This window comes from Oryctolagus cuniculus, chromosome 3, assembly GCF_964237555.1.
Source record: "Oryctolagus cuniculus chromosome 3, mOryCun1.1, whole genome shotgun sequence".
NCBI lineage: Eukaryota > Metazoa > Chordata > Mammalia > Lagomorpha > Leporidae > Oryctolagus > Oryctolagus cuniculus.
In genome coordinates this window covers 61312511-61335468 of record NC_091434.1, presented here as the reverse complement: position 1 = coordinate 61335468, position 22958 = coordinate 61312511, and the positions used below count along the sequence as shown (strand labels likewise).

The window sequence follows — 22958 nt, the reverse complement described above, 5'->3', positions numbered from 1 at the left end:
AAAATTCAAAAAAGACATGACCATAAAGGCAGATAGTGATTCAAAGTATAGTATGCCAAAAATACTCATATTTACTTATTTATAACCATATACTCAAATGTGAAGGTTGCTGATATATTACTAATTTTCATATGTAAAGGCTATTTTTCCCATGGAAAAAATGATATTAAAAGATAATATTGGGCCAGTGCCGTGGTTTACTTGGTTAATCCTTTGCCTACGGCGCCAGCATCCCATATGGGCGCCAGGTTCTAGTCCCTGTTGCTCCTCTTCCAGTCTAGCTCTTTGCTATGGCCCAGGAGGGCAGTGGAGGATGGCCCAAGTGCTTGGGTCCCTGCACCCGCATGGCTCCTGGCTTCGGATTGGCACAGTGCCAGCTGTACTGGCCATTTGGGGAGTGAACCAACAGAAGGGAGACCTTTCTCTCTGTCTCTCTCTCTCTCTAACTAGCTGTCAAATAAAAAAAAAAAAAGATAATATTGGAGCAGGCACTATGGTGTAGCAGGTGAAGCTGCAGCCTGAATTGCCCGCATCCCATATGGGACCTGGTTCGAGTCTTGGATGCTCTGTTTCTGATCCAGCTCCCTGTTCATGTGCCTGGAAAAGCAACACAGGATGTCCCAAGTGCCTGGGCCCTTGCACCCACATGGGAGACCAGAAGAAGCTCCTAGCTCCTGGCTTTGGATCAGGCCAGCTCTGCCTTTTGCAGCCACATGGGGAATGAACCAGCAGATAGAGGACCTCTCTCTCTTTAACTCAGATAGATAGATAGATAGATAGATAGATAGATAGATAGATAGATAGATAAATGGTACTCTTATTTTGGTGCAAAAATTAAAATTCATGCAGTTTTCTCATAATACCCACTTTCCAAGAACTTTATAAAGATTTATCATACTTTACCCTGATGCCACCATTAAGAGACTACTGCACAAAATTTTCTAAATAAATCCATTCCTTTCAGCTCTCCACAAAGGCAATTTTCTTCCTTAAAATCTAGTCGATCTATGCATAAACCTGATTTAAACAGCCCCTACAGTTAAGCGGCAAAAAATAATTCAGCTATAATTGAAGTTGGATTTGAACTGCATGTATATATTCTTGCTTTTATTCCTCAAATCCAAAGTCTCATAAAACTTTAGAAAATACCAGTGTCATGGAAACGTTCTATTCAAACATATTATTCTGTGTCCTCTCAAAGTATATTCATAAGAATGAACCAATTAGGCCGGCGCCGCGGCTCACTAGGCTAATCCTCCGCCTAGCGGCGCCGGCACACCGGGTTCTAGTCCCGGTTGGGGCGCCGGATTCTGTCCCGGTTGCCCCTCTTCCAGGCCAGCTCTCTTCTGTGGCCAGGGAGTGCAGTGGAGGATGGCCCAGGTGCTTGGGCCCTGCACCCCATGGGAGACCAGGAAAAGCACCTGGCTCCTGGCTCCTGCCATCGGATCAGCGCGGTGCGCTGGCCGCAGCGCGCCGGCCGCGGCGGCCATTGGAGGGTGAACCAACGGCAAAAGGAAGACCTTTCTCTCTGTCTCTCTCTCTCACTGTCCACTCTGCCTTTAAAAAAAAAAAAAAAAAAAAAAAAAAGAATGAACCAATTAATCAACAGAGATAAATAATTTTAAAGTAAGTTCATCACTATTATGCCCTGTCCAGAAAACTAATACACCATGAAACATAAGAAAAACCAGTAACTTTTAACCTCAAAAGGCTAAGGTCAGGCCCCATCTCCCTGACCCACTGAACCCTAAGTGTTACACTGAGACTCAAGCAACCATCATGCTTGATTCAGATGAGAGCTGTTGACACTTTCAAATGAAAATTTCACCTCTTTGCAGGTGTCTGGCCTTGTCCATGTAGTGAATTAACACATCAGGTATTCACAGCAAAAGGATATGCATCATAACATTCAAGTGTGAAATCTGAAGCCTAACATTCTTCATGTTCTGTTTTAAAAAATAAAGCCATCTTACATTTTCTGATAGCCATGTATCCCCAAGTAAATTATACTCTAGATTTATTAAATTTACATAGCTTAAGTAGGAAGAAAGAATTTTTGATTTTTACTCTTCTGGAATTTTCCTATAACCTCTTCAGAACATCAACACATAATCTTCACCTTCTCTCAGAGTTACAGAAGATCCCTCACGTCTCCAATACCACATCAACAGGCCATTCTAAGACCATGCGCTGTCTAGCAGTTGCTAGCCTGTCCACCATGGCCCAACTTATCAGTCCTGGTTCTGACTTCCCCACACCTCCTCCCCTCTCAGGGGAAAAAAATCAGGTCAGCCCCCATTATCAGCCACTTGCAATCAGAGTATATTTAGTTCCAGAGGTCTTGGGGAAAGGGACCTAGAGGTGGTAGAGAAGCAAGATAGCAGAGTTTCAGTATCCACTTTTGGCCTGAGATGATATAATTTCTAGGCTTATAATATGTGTGGATGTGATAACATTTATAATGTCAACTTTCTGGCTAAGGAGAAGGTAACAGGGAGTTTAAGTGGAAGAGAGAAAAATCTCACTTTCTATTTTAAAGTTCTTTATCAGACTTAAATTGCATGTTTTATTTGCATGGGGCAGAAGAGCCTTCAAAGATGCCTGATTTAAGCAGAGCAGTGACCAGCATTTTCTTTGGAGTCAGGAAGGTTTGTGTGAGGATAAGAAAAGTCAAGACAAATTGGACGCAATATTCTGTGTTCATTCTGTATTTTTTTTATCCAATGAGATGACTAATATCCTAATATTCATTAGAGAACAAGGTATTTTGGTGCAGAAATAAGAATGAGAAAAAGTTAGTCTTTGAGTTTCTGTTTTTGGAGCAAAGAGCTGAGGGATCCAAATGGAACAGGAATGTCTAACAGAGCAATTCTAAATAACCATTAGGCTAGTGGTCGGGAAACATTCCTAAGGTAACAGCTTCTTTAGGACCAGTCATCACCTGCACAGTTATCCAAATGGTTTTATACATACACACACACACACACACACACATATATATATATATATACACAAATATAATTTTTAAAAACAGGAAAATGTTCACAGATAAAGACATGTCTGTAACACATATAGAAGAACATACTCTCGACATGCAGTGGCCATGTCAGATGGAGAACATGAGAGGAGACTGCCTCACTTCATGTACATACTAACAGGCTCTGCCTTCAGTCTGAGGCTTTACTGTCTCATTCCCCAGCTTGTGAGTCAGTGTGAGCTACTTTTCTTTCTTAACTTTTTTTTTTAACTTTTATTTAATGAATATAAATTTCCAAAGTACGATTTATGGATTACAATGGCTTCCCCCACATACCGTCCCTCCCACCCACTACCCTCCCCTTTCCCACTCCCTCTCCCCTTCCATTCACATCAAGATTCATTTTCGATTATCTTAATATACAGAAGATCAGCTTAGTAAACATTAAGTAAGGATTTCAACAGTTTGCTCCCACACAGAAACATAAAGTGAAAAATAATAGATGATTTTTTTTAAATGATGATGAAATCAGATCAGACCAATTGTCATGTTTAATCCCAGTGAGAGTCAAGTTGGGAGTTGATCATTTCTTTTTTTTTTTTTTTTTTTTTTTTTTTTACAGAGGATCAGTTTAGTATGCATTAAGTAAAGATTTCAACAGTTTGCACCCCCATAGAAACACAAAGTGAAATATATTGTTTGAGTACTCGTTATAGCATTAAATCTCAATACACAGCACATTAAGGACAGAGATCCTACATGAGGAGTAAGTGCACAGTGACTCCTGTTGTTGATTTTACCAATTGACACTCCTGTCTATGGCATCAGTAGTCTCCCTATGCTCCAGTCATGAGCTGCCAAGGCTATGGAAGCCCTCTGAGTTCTCCGATTCTTATCTTGTTTAGACAAGGTCATAGTCAAAGTGGAGGTTCTCTCCTCCCTTCAGAGAAAGGTACCTCCTTCTTTGAAGACCTGTTCTTTCCACTGGGATCTCACTCGCAGAGATCTTTTGCCAGAGTGTCTTGGCTTTCCATGCCTGAAATACTCTCATGGGCTTTTCTTCTTTCTTAACTTCTAACATTGGCCTGCAACTCCTTTCCAAATGTAATGCTTCTCTTAAGAACCTGCTATAGGCCGGCGCCGTGGCTCACTTGGCTAATCCTCCACCTGCGGCGCCGGCACTCCGGGTTCTAGACCCAGTTGGAGCGCTGGATTCTGTCCCGGTTGCTCCTCTTCCAGTCCAGCTCTCTGCTGTGGCCTAGGAAGGCAGTGGAGGATGGCCCAAGTGTTTGGGCACCTGCACCCGCATGGGAGACCAGGAGGAAGCACCTGGCTCCTGGCTTTGGATTGGCGCAGCGCGCCGGACATAGCAGCCATTTGTGGGGTGAACCAACGGAAGGAAGACCTTTCTCTCTGTCTCTCTCTCACTAACCCTGTCAAAAAAAATAATCTACTATAAACACTTCCTAATTGCAAAATCCAAGATTTATTTATATATTTTAAAGACAGAGTTGGGGGGTGGGGGGAGAGAGGAGAGATCTTCCAACAGCTGGCTCACTCTCCAAATGGCCACAATGGCTGGAGCTGTGCCAAACTGAAGCTGGGAGCTTCTTCTGGGTCTCCCACATGGGTGCAAGGACCCATGCACTTGGGGCCTCCTCCCCTGCAGGATCGGAAGCGGAGCATCCAGCAGCTTTACCAGCTACACCACAGCGCCGGTCCCCACCACTCCTTACTGTTCTTGAGGTCCTCACAATGAGCCCCTTGCAGAGGCCGTCTCCCTGTACACCCCCGCAGCTGTTAGCTCCTACAGCTCACATGTTGTGCTACTGTTCTGTTTATACAGATCTGGAACTTCATGTAGTTTTATTTACTCACTAATTTCAGTAAATGTTTGTTGACTGTGTAGGAAGAGGGCTGGGCACCAGGGAGACAATAGTGAAAAGTGTGGGTGGGGTGACATTCTGAGGGGCACCTACAGTCCAGTGAGTAATGCAGAGGAGAAAACAGGAAATTAAGACAGAGGGCGGCCGGCGCCACGGCTCAATAGGCTAATCCTCCACCTAGCGGCGCTGGCACACCAGGTTCTAGTCCCGGTCGGGGCACCAGATTCTTGCCCAGTTGCCCCTCTTCCAGGCCAGCTCTCTGCTGTGGCCCGGGAGTGCAGTGGAGGATGGCCCAAGTGCTTGGGCCCTGCACCCCATGAGACCAGGATAAGTACCTGGCTCCTGCCTTCGGATCAGCGCGGTGCGCCGGCTGCAGCGCGCTGGCCGCGGAGGCCATTGGAGGGTGAACCAACGGCAAAGGAAGACCTTTCTCTCTGTCTCTCTCTCTCACTATCCACTCTGCCTGTCCAAAAAAAAAAAAGACAGGGCAATAAATACTTTGGAAAAGTCTACATTTCCCTCTTTTGCTAGACTTCAGGCCCCTTAAAGATAAAGCAGCTAAGATTGTGTTTAGCACAAAATAGGCACTGAACAAACAAATGCATTGTGTATGTGGGGTGAGTGTGTGTATAGTATATGGGTATGGTATGTATCTATGGGTATGGTATGCATGTGGGGTGTGTGCATGACATATGTGTGTGCAGCATTGGTTGTGAACACAGTAACCAAGGTCAGCATATTCCAATCTTAACAGCTTGTATGTGGGCTGGGTGCACAGCTGCTTGTATCCTCGGATTTCTATACCAGTAACAACAGCACACATCCCAAGGAAAAAATGCCACCACTCATCTGCAAACTAAAATCCAGATTGTTTAGGACAAAGTCTTTCACACTTTAATTACAAACAAAGCTCGAATTTCAAATTCTGCTGGGATTGGTCACACATGAACAAAGACACATTTGTGCCAATATCCTTGTGGCATATTTTTTATTGCAATTTGCTTTTTCAGGGAGTGGAGCACTGGGACTAAGTGAGAAACTTTGAGCAAAACTTCACAGATAAAAACCCAGAGACAGAGAAGATTCAGGATGCTGACAGATTCTCGTCCACCTCACTGTGTTGCAACAAGTTGGTATGGACCCCTAACTACTTCAATGGATGGTAAAAAGTTTGAGTTCTGGGGCACTGGCATACAAAGGCAGAGACTGGGAGACAAAGAAGCCAGTAGAGCACATTCGTGTTCTCATTTTCAGTATTATTTTCTAACAAAATCCAGATAGAGGATGTTATGTTTGATTCCCTTCAGCTAGACAATCATTTATTAAACACTATTTATAAATAATACATAACCCTTGCCCCTAGGGTAGCCAAAGAAATGTAAACATAAAGAACTTTTAAAAGCAAAGAGCTCACAATAAACCAGAGTCCGTCCACATGTGGCTGCTCCCTGTTGAGACGAATGACCATGGAGAGTTCTTTGTATCAGACTCCCCAAGGTCCTTTGAGCATACTTCTGTAGCACTTCAGCTTTATTATAGTGGACTGAAATTATTGCTTGGTATTTGATTTCACCGGACGGCTCACCCATCGTATTGTTTTTGCAATCACCTACTGCCACCTTGCTGAATGCTAGTGAAAGAGATGGTATTGGGAAGCTCTGCACTGGAGAGTAAATCCCTGGAGATACTGACACCACTGGCTGAGTAAGAAAAAGGGACATTTTAACGCTTCTAGCAATTTGCTTCCCTTAAGGAAAAGTTCTGAACTCAGCTTTGGAAGCTCAATGCTCCTTTGTTTCGTTGAAAATATCTTACATACTAGAAGGTCTTTCTATTCTGTGAAGGTAAATCACGAGCTCTATTCTGTAAGGAGGTCTCTGGGGATAACATGGCTCCCAGGAACTTAATCTGCTTTCTGCAGTCATGTAAAAGGTTGTCTTCACTGTGCCACAGTTATACTTCTGGAAACTGTCTTTTCTTTCATAAAATACTTTTTCCTTGTAAGTGGATTCAAACTTCATTGCCTCTGAAAGTTCTTGCTGGATGCTGGACAGTATGTTTTAGTGTCATGCAGTTAAATGCAGAAGACGGGTGACACTGGAAGTTACAGGAAGAACAAGAAGTAAGGCTGGGATTGCCAAAGATCACACTGGATATACTGCAAGCTAATAAATGTGGTCATTCCAACTGAATAAATGCAAATTTGGGCAAAGTACTGATGCTCTGAATTATCTTAGGGACTAAAGGGTAAAGCCACACTTTTGTGGACGGGTGTGGGAAGGAAGAAATGTCTCCATTGTTAGTCATATTGAGAAGACTGACAGAGGCAAGAAACTAACACTCCGAAGGATAATCTTACGGCTGTTTCTGGGCCTGGAGTGACAGGGGGCCGATGACACAGGTAGGTATGAGAGGCTTGTTCTAGGCATTCTTATTTTGGAGAAGTAAACTGATCCCTTAAATGAGGTGACACAGGGCCGGTGCTGTGGCGTGGCAGGTGGAGCCTCTGCCTGCAGTGCCAGCATCCCATAAGGGCACAAGTTAGGTCCTGGCTGCTCCACTTCCCATCCAGCTCTCTGCTATGGCCTGCGAAGGCAGTAGAAGATGGCCTAAGTCCTTGGGCCCATGCACCCACGTGGGAGACCTGTTAGAAGCTCCTAGCTCCTGGCTTCAGATCAGCCCAGATCTGGGAGCTGCAGACATTTGGAGAGTGAACCAGTGGACAGAAGATCGATTCTCTCTCTCTCTCTGCCTTTCAAATGAATAAATAAACCATGTAAAAAAAAATGAGATGACAGGCCTGAGAATAAGCAGAAAAAAACATTGCACAATGAGGCACACCCATGGAGGGCTTTAGTCTATAAACTCTGAGAATCTCTTTACCTAGTAATTGTAGAGATCTCCAAAATACCTTGCCATTTAAAAAGCAACAACCCCAAATCATCAGTGAAACTGAAACTTCATAGCTGATATACCTATGACTCATGCGAGAGTCTCAGATGGCATCTTACACGGAAGTCATATATGAGAGAGCAGGATCTACAGTCTGAAGAATACCAGTGACCACCAAGAGGGAGATAGCAGTCCAGAACCAGGCAATTGGTTAAGATGTCAATCAACAGCTGTATCAGCATGTCTCAGGGATTCAATAAATCCTCTATGAAGGGAAACTGACAAAATACTGGAGCTCTTGTATTAAGAATAGAAATCTGAACTATTTTGAAGTAAGTAACATGATGAGGAAACAGAATGGGGCATCTGAATTACCTAAGGTAAAGACAAAATTGTTTTGTTTTTCTTTTTAAGATTTATTTATTCATTTGAAGGCAGAGTTATAGAGAGACAGAGACAGAGACAGAGGCAGAGGCAGAGGCAGAGGCAGAGGCAGAGACAGAGAGAGAGAGAGAGGTCCTTCATCTGCTAGTTCACTTCCCAGATGACCACAATGGCCAGAGCTGGGCCGACCCAAAGCCAGGAACCAGGAGCTTCTTCCAGGTCTCCCATGTGGGTGCAGGGGCCCAAGGACTTAGGCCATCTTCTACTGCTTTCCCAGGCCATAGCAAAGAGCTGGATTGGAAGTGGAGCAGCCGGGACTCAAACCAGCGCCCATATGGGATGCTGGCATTGCAGGCGGTGGCTTTACCCACTACACCACAGCGCCAGCCCCAGGAAAAAGTTATTTTATTCTCATTTGTTAGTGTAGATTCAGAGCTACACAGATGTCTGATACTTAGAATATCCTCCATAAATCTTTGACAAATTGAAATAAATGCTATAATCAAGTGAGATGGAGTTCAGCTTTAACTGAAAGCTGCCAGTTGATTTGGCCTGACCCTTAAGAAGGCTCAATAACTGAATATCTATGTAGATCAATGTCTTTTCAGGCACCCTTGATCTTTGAGGTAGTCCAAGTTACTATCACATACAAAGAGCACAGCAGTGTCAACAATGAGAACAAGGAATGAGTTTTATCCTTAATGCCAGAATATCAATTTCATTCTCTCTCTCTCTCTCTCTCTCTTACACACACACACACACACACACACACACTTCAGACAGAACCATGATGAAAAGTATCCTTATATACTTAATGCGTTGACAGTGTATCAGCAGAAATAAAAGTATATGTTTCTTCTGACAAGAATAAAATGCTGCAATAACTCATGTTAATCATGAAATCTATTAGTTCTAGGTAAAAAGTGTAATTATGAGGAAGTGAGCATTTAGCCTAGCAGTGAGGATGTGCCTGTCCACTTTATAGAGTATCTGGGTTTGATTCCTGGCTCTGGTTACTGACTCCAGCTTCTTGCCACCGCAGGTCCTGAGAGGTAGTGGCAATGGCTCAGTGACTGGTCTTCTGCTTTCCACATGGGATGCCTGGTTTGCAGTCCCAGCTCCTGGCTCTTGTCTGGGCCCAGCCACTGTGACCACCTGGGGAGTGACCTGGTGGATGGAAGCTCTGTCTGTCTCTGTTTCTCTCTGCTTCTTGAATAAATTTTTAAAAAAAATTTTTTTAAATTACTGTTTTTCCATTAGCTAATTGAGAGAAATGGATCTAAGTCTATTACTAGCCAAATAACAATAGAGAGAAAATATACTTATTTTGAGATACAAATATTTATAAACAATTGAATATCAGAATAGAAATTAGATTATAGCATGATAATCTTTGTAAAATTATGTTGTGTACTAGCATTCATGTTACTATATAAGTAAACCTTAAGCATACTATTAAATGTTTATTTAATTTCATTAGGATGTAAATCTTTCTAGGAAAAAGAAATCTTATTGAGCATTATTCCTCTTTTGAGGGTGAATTAAAAGCAAAAGATCAGAAGTATTACTACTACCTTAATGTTACTATCTAGAAGAGATAATTAAATAATATTCATTCTTAAATTCATGTCACTCCTTTCTTTATGTATGATGAATTATTTTTAATGACGGAATTTGGTTTTATTCCTAGCCACATATTGATTTCAATACTTGGTTTCTGGTATTGAACTAAAATATGCATAAGCAAGAGCAATGCTTATTGATGGGGTGACACAGTCCTCTGCAGAGTGGCACTCTGGATTACATTTGCCCCTGTCCTTTCTGGCACAGCTGTGCAGCCTAAACAGCCGCAGAACACACTGGGGTGAGCTGCACAACATAAGTGAGCATAAAACCTGGACAAGGGCAGACATTGCAGCCTTGTCCCTCCCATTGGCATTGCCAGGGCAGGGATCCAACCGAGGCCACTTTCCTAAGACTCTGGAAGTATTCTGGCAAGTCAATCGCAGAGCCTTTGTGTGCAGCAAGAACAAGTTCTCCTACTTGCTAGTGAATCATCTGGGTGAATCAGAACAATTCAATGGATGTGTTCACACAAGACAGACCGCCCATCAAGGAAGACATACTTCCACTTCACTGAGTAATCAGATCACCTTAAAAAGTTACAAACATGAATGTTTTCTTCTGGCTTTTGCTATGTGGGAAAGTAGATATAGGTTAAATTAAATACACCACACAACCTAGTTTTGTTTCCACTCATGTTCTCGACATATTCCATGTGGATACATTTTAACAGTTATTACTTTTATTTTTTACATACAAAAGTAATATATGAGATTCTAGAAATTTTTTAAAAATATGGATAATATATTTTCTCATGTTTAACTCTAGCCTATGCAAATATTTATTTACTTTCACCTATCTGTAAGCCAGAATGACAGAGAAAGAAAGAGAGACAGAAATAGAGACACAGAGATAGAACTTCCATCTTCTGGTTCCTTCCCCAAATGCCCAAAACAGTTATGTGTGAGTCAGGCTGAAGCCAGGAGCCCAGAACTCCATCCTGCTCTCTCACATGAGAAGCAAAGGCCAAAGTAATTGTGCTATCATCTGCTACCTTCCCAGAATGCATTAGCAGGAAGCTGGATTGGAAATGGAGTAGGCAGGAGTCAAACTGGCACTCCAATATAAGATGAAATTGTCTCAAGCAGCAGCTTAAATCACTGAGCCACAGTCCCCACCAGACTAGCATTTTTAAAAAGTATTTTATTTATTTATTTGAAAGACTTAGAGAGAAGGGGAGAAAGGGAAAGAGAGTATGTTTGACCCACTGGTTCACTCCCCAAATGGCTGCAATGGCCAGGGATGGACCAGGCTGAAGCCACAAGCCAGGAGCTTCTTCTGGGTCTCCCACATGGGTGCAGGAGCCCAAGCATTTGGGCCATCCTCTACTGCCTTCCCAGGCCTATTAGCAGGGAGCTGAATTGCAAGTAGAGCATCAAGGACTTGAATCAGAACCCACATGGGATGCCGGCATTGCAGGCAGAGGCTCAACCCGCTACACCACAATGCCAGCCTTCTACTTAGTCCTGGTCCCCTGCCTTCATCATTTTTAAATGTTATATAATTCTTTTTAGGGTTCTGGTTAAACAACACATAGCTAAGAGTTCGAATATGTAACTAGACATGCTCCTCGACTTACAATGGGGCTATATCCTGATAAACCAATCAAAAGTTTCAAATATCCTAAGTCAAAAATGCTGCCCAACTAAATCATCTGATTTATGACATATTCACCTGAATTATAACAAAGGTCACATTGAGTATACATTTTGGAGGAAAAAGTACCTTCATCCCTACCTCACACTAAATGTCACTTTCAGAAGGACTGTAAGCCTAAATGTTGGAAAGAAAAATGCTAAGACTTTTAAAGCGAAAGATAAAAGAATACTTCACTTTGTCTTCATGACTTTGTAGCAGGCAAAGACAAGTTAACTATAAGAGGGAAAAAATGCAGATTTCAAAGTAACTCAGAGAGTGGGAAGAGATAAGTGCAATATAAACATACAACCAAGACTCTTAGAGGACAATTTCAAGTCAACAAAATGACAGTTCAATAGAAAAATGAACAAAAGCTTGAATTCAGGAAAAGAAGTTCACGAATGGCAAATAAATACATGTAAAGATACTCAACCCCATCCACCAGTAGGGAGATACAAATTGAAACCACAAAGTGATATCACAACTCTCACCAGAATGATCACAACAGAAAATATAAAGTGTCTGATGAAGATGTGAAGCAATCAAAACTTTTACATGACAGAAAAAGTATAAATTTGGTACAGCTTCTTTAGAGAGGTGTGCATGTGTACAGCCCAAGACCCAGAAATTTTATCTTCAGATTTATGTTGAACATAAATATGTGGGTATGTTCAATATATGGAAACATAGTCATCAGCACATTCATAGAAGCACTACTCACAAAAGCTTCAAGCTGAAGAGTACTTAAATGTTCATCAACATTTAAGGGTAAGTAAATATATCAGATTAATCCCAACAAAGAAAAACACACAGCACAAGAGAATGAATAATTTATAACTACATGCAACAATATGGATGACTCTCAAGAGTCGTACAAGGGGCCACTGCCTACGGTGCTGGCATCCCATGTGGACACCAGTTAGGGTTTTGGCTGCTCCAATTCTGATCCTGCTCCCCACTATGGCCTGAGAGAGCAATGGAGGATGGCCCAGGTCCTTGGGATCCTGCACCCCTGTGGGAAACCTGGAGGAGGGTCCTGGTTCCTGGCTCCTGGCTTTTGATCTGCCCAGCATTTGGGGAGTTAACCAGTGGATGGAGGACGTCTCTGCCTCTGCCTCTCTGTATCTCTGCTTTGCACATGGATAAATAAATCTTTTTTTTTTCCATTCCCAAGGATAAATAAATCTTAAAAAAAAAAAAAAAGGTCATACAAAAGAAGCCAAGCCACAAGGCTACAAACTAGATGATATCATCTATTTACACAAAGCATGACAATATGTAAAGCTAATCAACTAATCAAAGCTGTTAGAAGTTAGGGAAATTACATGGAAGGTGAGAGGGAAGGGTAATGACTTGAAGAGAATACAAAATGTTGTTCTGTGTCTTTATCTGGGTACTGCTTACAAAGGTGTGCTCACGATGCAACAATTCACCGCTCTGTACATTTACAATATGTGTACTTTTCTGGATATACATTATACTTTGATAATTTTTAAATGCTATGTGTTCAATGTAGAAAATTCTTCATATCATTAAAAGAAGAAAATCAATGTCCCCTCAAGCCAACTAAAAGAGATACAAGGGTGGCTGACATTACGGCGTAGGAGGTAAAGCTGCTGCTTGGGATACCAGCAACCCATCTGGTTGTTGGTTTGTGTACCTGCTGCTCTACTTCTGATCCAGCTACCTGCTAATGGCCTGGGATGAGCAGCAAAAGATGGCCCCAGTACTTGGGTAGCTGCCACCATGGGAGACCCAAAAGAAGCTCCTAGTTCCTGAATTTGGCCTGCCCAACCCTGGCCACTACAGCCATTTGGGGAATGAGCCAGAGGATGTAAGATTCTCTCTCATTCTCTTTCTCTCTCTTTCAAATAAACAAATCTTTTTTAAAAAGAGTAAATTTTTTCTAGTTTTTTTTTATGTGATTATATATCTACAAAAATCTGATTACATACAATTTTATTTCCCATTTCTTCACTTATCATACACATCTTTCCATGTTAAAAATTCATCTTTATAATCAGTTCTAAAATACTAACATCCATGATCAAGAGCTAATTTAGCCAACTGAGGTTTGATTACAGGGATAAAGGAGTCCCTGGAGGAGAGGACATGAGTAAAAATAGGAAATCTTAAAGTATCCCATAGGGCCCTGGTAGCCATTGTCCCAAACACCTTCAGATGTGAGGCAATCAAGGACCCTGGAACCTGGAGAAGGTGGCAGGACAGGTTTTTTCACTTTTTGACTATTTTAAATATTTCTAGGAAAGATTTTATTTGTGCTTCTATTCACATCCATGATCATTTCCTTGGAATACATTTTTGAAAGTAGATTTCCTAAGTCCACTTCTAATATATGTTGCCAATTTGACCTCTAGAAAAGCTGTGCCAATTTGCACTTCTTCCAGCAGTCTATGACAGTGTTTATTTCCCACTCTCACAACTCTGAGAAAGCTGTTTAAAGAACTCTTAGTCAATCTGACAAGCACAGCATGTTTTCAAATGCACTTATTTGCTAGTATAATTGGACCATTTTTCATATGTATATTGGCCATATTATAGCTTTTATTTGTGAATTTCCTATTCATGACCTTTACTTTTTTTCCTTTTATTGATTGGGGCTTCTCTCTTATTGATTTTAAGGTTGCTTGTCTGTGGTTATTAAATGTAATAAATGTCATATATCACAAACATTTCTACATTTAGCTTCTCATTTTGTTCAGGATGATTTTTGTAATTATTTAGATTTTTATTTGTTTGGTTAGTTGAAAGGCTGACTGGCAGACAGACAGATCTTCCATCTGTTGATTTACTCCCCCTCTCCCCTCAAAGTCCAGGCCTGGCCAGGCTGAAGCCAAGATCCAGGAATTCCACGCAGGTCTCCTACTTGGGTGGCAGGAACTCAAGTACTTAAGTCATCATTTGCTGCTTCCCAGGTGCATTAGCAGGGAGCTGCACTGGAGGTAGACTAGCACTGGCACTCCAATGAGGCACATGGGCATCCCCAACTTTTTTATTCCCACTGCACCACAACACCTGCCATCCCTGAGCTTTTTATTTTTTAAATCAAATATATTCATCTTTTAACTTATGAACTCTTCCTTGGGCGTAGATAAATCCTTCCATGCCCCACATCATACAAATTCTTAATTTTAAAAAACAGTTTTATAATTGCCATTATAGTCCAAAGACATAGTACAGAGCAGAAAATATAGAAACCTAAAGACAGATACAGTATCACTTCACACTGTTAAAGACACATGGGATGATCATGAGATGTCCCAGGCCACTACTGGATGCTTACACTGCAAGTCAATCAGAGGGGATAACATAATAGGAAATACTCTTTTTAGATACTAATAAAACACTGCTGCCTAAAGACCATGGTGAGGGACCGTCCACTTCAACTCATGGAAAGGGTCTAGGCTATGTGTGGGAGATCATTATAGTAAAGCCTCACCAGGGGCAGGAGCACAGGACCAACCACCTTCCTTCCCAGGGCTCTGACTGCAGGAGATGAACAGCCATCTGTTGGATGGTAAACCTTCCTTCTGACCTCTCCCCCTGCAGCAGGAGGGCACTGACCACCCGCTAGTCTTGCTGACACTGCTCTCTGGTCCAAAAAGCCTAAGTGCCAGCACAAGCCCTCCTGATAAGGCCAGGAAGACCAAGAGGACACTGAGGGGCTCCCACTCCATCTTCCTATTTATTTGTAAGTGTATAAGATCTTTCCCCCATGAACTGCCCTAGGTGGAAAAATGCTTGCCTCTTCTGGCCAGACTGCTCATCCATTCCTGCCTGGGATCCCACATGGAAGCCGCCCTAACACACTCTACTCTTACATGGAGCGTCCCTCTTCATTCTTCAGTCTCAGGATTCCTTCTGAGAATGGGGAGACTATGGTATGTTCTGCTGATCCTCAGACAATGTTCAGTAAATAACATCTGTCTGACTTTTCCAGTAAACTCCTCCCTTTACTTCTAAAATTTGCACATTAGAGGTTTGTCTGCTTTACCATTCTGGAAGCTAAAAGATGAATTGCAGATAAACCCTGAGCAACTATCAGATAAAGAGACAGCTCTGTAATTAATTCACTGAAACAAACCTCAGGTATCATTTCTCATCTGTTCTTTCAAAAGTCACAGAGGTTGAATTAATTGTGGAACAGGCGCAGTTATAACATTTGTGAGTATTGAAAGATGGGAAGAATACATGCCTTTCTAGAACCTTTTTTCTGATCAGAAAGTATTAACTCTGAAAAGAGCATGACTTTCATTTTTTCCCTTTAATATTTTAAGATTTGATCTGGAAAAATTGAAAATACAATGCAGTATATGTACACATACAAACATACATACTTCTTGGTAACAGTCAATATGCAGACATCAGTGAGTTTGAAGTCAGTGCCTTCTGTGGGTAATTTTATCTGTACTTTGGTAAGTTCATATCTATTCCTTTTAGTTACCCAACACAAGCTTCTGCTGCTAATAGGGCACACAGATAGATTTGGACAAGGGATTGTGTGCTATTGGGTCAAAGTGCACAGCAAGTTTAACATGCTCAGAAGTAACATGAAAAAAATAGCAATTCCTAAAGCTCTCTTGAGAATTGAGAACACCAGGTCAGGATTCAAAGCTGGCAGCTCTGGTAGGTGTGATATAGCTGCCAGGAAACGATCCTGCAAACCCTGTTGGAGAAATTAGTCCCAGAGGTATTACAGTCAGAAGATGACCCAATTAACTGGGAAGAAGGTCAGGTATATAAAAGACAATGATGAGAACAGGCCACAAAGAATCACATATCAGAGCAACAGAGATGGTCGGACATTTAATTGTGAGAATCAAAACCAGAAACTGTTCAGAAGAACAAGCAAGAAAATGCTTTGCTGAGAATCAGTGTCCTGAAGGTCCTGGGGTCAAGGGTAACTCTCCAGGCTGCAAACAAAAGAGCTGTCCTGCTGACCTGTTCATTATGTCACCGTCCCACTGTTAGCTGGAATCAAGGTGAGAAAGAGAGAAGGCGGGTGAGGAGGATCCAGAGGTGGGATGTGCGAGACTCTGATGTAGTTGATTTGCTGGGACTTGCAATTTATCATCACTCCTATCTGTTCTTTCCATATTGATTTTCTTTTAAATGGTCTTTTGCCCTTTTAAAATTGATCTTTAAAAATGCTTCCTTGCCAAATATCTCTACTGCTTCTGATGTTACATTTGATGACATTTAAAGTCTTCACACTGTCACTTTTCCTATGAAAGAAATGACTGACAATTTCACTGCAGGAAAAAACTGGCAAAACATTGAAAAACAAGACTATTTGTTGCCCCTAAGTACAATCACTAATTTTTTCTATAAAATGTTCATGAAATACATTCACCAACTATTTTTAGATAGGTTCTTAATTTAAAATTATAAAGTTGTTAGAAATCATTCTGATTTACACTCAGTAAAAATTTAGAGAAAGAACAGGCAACATACAATTTGTCCAGTCACTCTAATAAATCTTAATATCTACTGATGGCTACATCAAACTGTATACCAATTACATGATTTTCAAATATGTAAGTGGGTACAAGGTATTTTCAATTTATAGGCAGCTGCCAATCAACCATCCTATACACATAAGGATCATGGAGAAGGTGAAAAGCAAGACAGTGCTAGACCCAAATTTGTTCTATGAATTCTTGGGACACCATATCCACATCAGAATTGAATTCATGTGATGCTGCACCACCAAGAAAAATTAGGAGGGGATTGCAACGCATTTTGAAATGGAGCACCCAATAACACTCACAAATGTCTGTATGTTGAAAGTGCACCAACGTCGGGGCCGGCGCGATGGCTCACTTGGTTAATCCTCCGCCTGTGGCGCCAGCATCCCATATGGGTGCCAGGTTCTAGTGCAGTTGCTCCTCTTCCAGTCCAGCTCTCTGCTGTGGCCCGGGAAGGCAGTGGAGGATGGCCCAAGTGCTTGGGCCCTGCACCTGCATGGGAGACCAGGAGGTGGCACCTGGCTCCTGGCTTTGGATTGGTGCAGCGCGCCAGCCATAGCAGCCATTTGGGGGGTGAACCAATGGAAGGAAGACCTCTCTCACTGTCTAACTCTGCCTGTCAAAAAAATAAATAAAAAATAAAAATAAAAGAAAGTGCACCGACGCATCCAGCAGAGCCCTGTCTTCTCTTTCTCTCTCACCTCAATGACCCAGGAAAGGAATGCAAAATGGGCTAAAATACAAAACACATTTATAACATGTTTGCATAACTATAACAAGAGTCAGGCCAGACATGGGAGAATGCTTGCCTTTTTGAGGATGGTAGGTGGATAAACAGGCATATAAGAAAATCAAGAAAAGAGCCTGTCACGAACCAGGGATGAGTCTTAGCACGTCATGATTTGAGGAGCCCAATCAACTCAATTATCTTCATCTGAGGTTAGAAGGCAGCTCAAAAACAATTTTTATCTTGAAACCATTCCACAGTGAATAACATAATATTACTGTCCACTACAACAGACTCATATAAGATCCTCATGTAGCTGCAAGAGGAACATTCAAGAACTCAGTCTGCCTACAAGGAGAAAAAAAGAGAGAAAATTCCCTACAGGGCTGCAGACTGTGGATCTAAGCCCCTCCCTTTCTTACAATGATTGGGACCAAATTGAAAAGTGGCAATATTTGCTTTGGGGTTAATCTTATGAGTACAAAGTAAACTGAAAGTAGATCATTGTAAAAATTAAGAGAGGGAACAGGAGAGGTTGGAAGAGAAAGGGGGGGCAGTGTGGGTAGGTGGGAGGGTAGGGTGGGCAGTATCACTATGTTCCTAAATCAGTATACACGAAATACATGAAATTTGAGTATCTTAAATAAAATTTTTAAAAAGTGCTTCTTCTGCCTTTCCATATCTTTCCAAGGCCTTGTTCACTTTGTATCCCCACTCAAGCCTGCCCTTGAATTAATTCATATTAAGTTGTGGACTTAAAATGATATATTTGTCAGAAGTGAATCTCCAAAGCATTTGTAAGGCAGGTGCACATCACAAACACCCGGGAAGCTTTACCAAACTCCACATGCCCACGTGCTGCCCCTACAGACTATGATCTAAATGTGACAGCTGCGTGGTTAGAGAAACAAGGCAGAAAGAAAGTACCTAAGAAATGGATGCTCAGCCTGTCTAGGAGTTCTCCCCACTTTCTATCCTCACCACATGATGAGATCTAAAGGTTTGCAAGCAATGTGTCAACAAGGAACAACAGACCAAGGATACATTTCAATGCTTGCATCACTTGCTACACAACCTAACAGACACTGCCATCATCAAGTGGAAGAAAGTGACAGCTCTGTCAGTCACTTGATAGTTGAATGACCTTGAACAGCCACATGTCTGTCCAGTCATCAAATTCCTCTGCTGTAAAGGGAGGAGAGTGAACCAGGTGACCTCTAACATTTCTCACTGTTCAAAAATCTGGAAGGGTTATGCAGATTAGTGTTGTTGTTGTGGTTTTTTTTTTTTTTGTATGGTTTTGTTTATTTGCTTTCCTTACAGGTGGAAATCACAATACCCAATGTAGTTCAGCAGCAACACTTCATTGCGTAGGGAAGTGATCTTCTCTGATCCCTCTGATCTACAGCTCATACTTGACAGAGAACCCAAGCACTGCTGTCAGTTCTGAGTTTGCACAGAGAATATTCCCTCTCATCTCATTTGCTGATTGAGTGGGAGGCAGCAGGCAATATTTCAAAATGCAAACTGACATTTAATTATACAAAAATCTCCTTCCGTGATCACTTTTCTTGCCAGGCTGATTCTGATCTACTTGCATATTTTTTTCTTTTTTGTTGACTCCTGGTTTTCCAGTTCTTACTGAGAACAATCAGAAACGAGCCCTGAACATTAGATTTATAATCTTGTTACTGCTCTACCTAATACAATCTTTAGCTGATACTGTCATTTGCAAAATGATGTTTCCTTCTGAGACTTTACTGAATCTCTGGCATCTACACTGACATTTTCAAAATGTGGATATTTCCCAATGTCTATATCAAAAATACAGCATGTATGCAAATATCACTTAAAAGTGTAAGTGGAGATTACGGCAGAAAGTGCACCAAAAGGGACTATTCTGCTCCAGCTAATGAAAAACTGAAACATTTCTGCAAGGAGAGAAACCAGGGCCAGTGCCACCACCTGCAGTGTGAAGTTCAAAGGGGCACCAAAAACCTCAGTTATTAATTATGCAATATTATGGAGCAGTAACAGTGTTGTACCAAGCCACATTAGAATATAAGACAAAAGGGGGAAAATCACAATACTAATCTTGTCTTTATTTAAAATGTTATTATTTTGTTCATCATGAATTTTGTATCAGTTTTTTCCCTAAAGTATTGATGGAAAGTATTATTCCTCTTGATTACTGAATTGTTGCATTCCCTTAATATTCACACATGACAAATGACTTCTGTATCTCACCTTTGTATTAGCCCTGGGATAACTCTACACTATATTATGAGCCACACACAAACATGACTGCATCTGAATCATTAATCAGCTTATTCTCTAATCATTTCTGTTATAGTTACCATTGGTGTGTGTGCACCTTTCCTAAGTGATTGATACCATTTTAATAATTTATTTCAAGCAGCGACTGTGGAAGTAGGCAATTTTCTTTTTATATAAAAAAATGAAACTCTGAAATGTGACAAAGGACATAATGCAATTGGTACCTTCAAATTCTTAGGTCTCATGCACATTGTCGGCTTACATGAGATAAAGGAAAATAAAAGAAAATGGAAGGAGAAAAAAAAAAGAAAATGGAAGGAGGGAGACAGATGATCGGGAGGAGCATGAACACACAAGCCCCACTATTTCCCACTCACTTTGTGTAAGACTCATCTGCTAATTTGCTTAAAATGTAGATTGTTGGGCAGATCCCTGCAGGTTTGAATTAAATAGGCCTAGGGCAATGCTCAGAATCTTCATTTTATGTGACTCAATCAGATGCAGGTGTCCTAGGGAGCACACGTTGAGAAGTACCCATTGGGATAGAAACTGGGCATTGTCTCTGGAATCTATTTTCTCAGTATTCCCTCCAGTAGCCTTAAAGGTAAGAAGCAGGGTTTGGCATTTGGCGCGGCTGCTAAGCTACTGCTTGGGTGCCCTTATCACGTATCAGAGTGCCTGGGTTCAGAATTCCCACTCTACTCTCTATTCCAGCTTCAGGCTAATGCACACCCTGCGGGGCTTCAGGGGATAGTTCAAATACTTGGGTCCATACCATCCATGCAGGAGATCTGGACAGATTTCCAAACTCCTGCCTTCATCCTTGCCCAGCCCTTGTTTACACATGGTGAGGAAAATTTCAGAATGATAAGCAAATTATAGACTGAACAAATGTTGAATTACTGGAAAAACCTGAATTCAACCAGATCTAACTCCCAATCTCGGGCTTTTCTCCCCATACTCTATGACTCCCATGGAACAAGAAAGGAACACATTTGTTCAGTGCCTGTTCCCACTTACCAGGAACACCAGGCTGTGTAAAGAATCTGATATGCCAAAGTGTTAGTGATCAACAGCTGCAACAGCAGGTAGCTAGGGCTGATGTCAGCAGTGTGCACAAGTCCAAAGCAAAGGTAACAGATGTTGGAGTAGGAATGCTGTAGAACACTTCAGGAGGTAGGACAAAGTTATACTTTGCACATGCTTTGCTTTTTTGTAGTTTATATTTAAAAGTGAGAAGTACAACCATTACGTCAATGCTAGCTATATTATTTAAGCAAATGGCATAATATATTGATAGATAAGACAATAGTTTATTTTGATGAGGAAAGAACAAAATCTTGGATTGAGCTTGTTGTCTCGTTTAAGCCTACATCTCTGGATTTATCTCCATCCTGCCTCTCTGTGCTGACTCCAGTGAATGCCTTCTGTCTTTGATCCTGAACGCAAGCTGTTCTAACCGGGCCGATCTTCTGTTTTTATCATCTTAAGTAAGAAACTACATGAAACCCATCTCTGCAGGAAAGTCACTGTTCTCTCACCACCATGCCCACCCAGTCTCCACTTGTCCTTGGACACTCAACAATATGGCATAAGTATTACTTATGCACCTCTGCTTGTGCTGTTTAATCTGTTAATGTATCTGGATCATGGCAAAATTTGTAAACAGTTTTTCAGTTTCTGCAAGTGTCTATATATTCTAAAACTTAATTATAGAGATTCTATAAACTAACAAAATGCTGTATAGCATGAAAAAGTACAATGAATGCTTGTTGGAGCGAATGATAAAACAGACACAATTTTGTAGGTCAATAACTCAGAATTGCTATCACTTACTTGCTGTTGGTAAGGTTTTCTCCTCAAAATAATACACTTACTGAATTCTGATATTTAATAAACATTTGATTTTTTGCTCTTTCTCTAGATGTGATTGGGAGTAGGGGTACAGGAGATAAGCGTAAGACACAATCTTGAGAAACTGGAAATCTTATTAGGGAACTAAAACCCAACACATGTTCAGTCTTAATTTTAGATTGAGTTACCTTGTTTTTTTTGTTTGTTTGTTTTGTTTTTTTTTTTTTTTTGACAGGCAGAGTTAGTGAGAGAGAGAGACAGCGAGAAAGGTCTTCCTTCTGTTGGTTCACTCCCCAAATGGCCGCCACGGCCGGCGCTGCACCGATCCGAAGCCAGGAGCCAGGTGCCTCCCCCTGGTCTCCCATGCAGGTGCAGGGCCCAAGCACCTGGGCCATCCTCAGCTGCCCTCCCGGGCCACAGCAGAGAGCTGGACTGGAAGAGGAGCAACCAGGACTAGAACCCAGCGCCCATATGGGATGCCGGCGCCGCAGGCAGAGGATTAGCCAAGTGAGCCACAGCACCAACCCCGTTACCTTGAATTTGCAAACATAATAGAGGAAGAAGGGACCAGTGTGACCTCAGAAGTCACTTTGGATGAAATGGGAATACAGCAGGGCAGAATCTAATCAGGCCTAAGAAACTGGGTCTAAAACAGAGAGCTGAAGAGTGGTGACAATTCCATGGTGTCATCAGCCCAATTATAGGACTTGAAGCCATCAGAGAATGTGTGGATGGAGTTTAAAAGGAAATTCAAGGAGACAATGAGGGAGAGAGACAATGGTTAGAGGTCCCACATCAAACAATTCTAGCTAAGAAAGGCAACTGAGAGAAAATGAAAAATGCTTTCTGGAGAAAAGAGACTTGATTAGAAAGTAGACCACAAAGAGCTACAAAAAGGAATCTAAAAGCAGGAGAAAAGTAACTGTGGCAGGGAGTTCCCAGAAGGAGGTAGGCAAGGGCTGTCAAATACCATGCACCCAAGCCAAGAAAGCTTTCGAGAGAAGCAAGAGCCCCTAGGGGAAAGATATGGAGGCAGGCAACTGTTGGGAAAAGTTGGAGACACAAGTACAGCATGAAATTCACCCCAAAAGGTTTCCATCATTTTTATTCTATGAGGGTATGATTAGCTTCTGAAGGCAAAAGAGAGGGGTTAGATGACACCATCCTCATTGAGTGTGGTGGCAAGTTTTACAGAGTGTCAGGGCCAACTT

The 22958-nt window shown here is 41.6% G+C and overlaps 1 protein-coding gene across 5 annotated transcripts in view; it reads right to left on the bottom strand.

Moving 5' to 3' along the window:
* Positions 1-22958, bottom strand: part of ZNF385B (zinc finger protein 385B) — a 473021-nt gene that overhangs the window by 359846 nt on the left and 90217 nt on the right. The window lies entirely within an intron of this gene.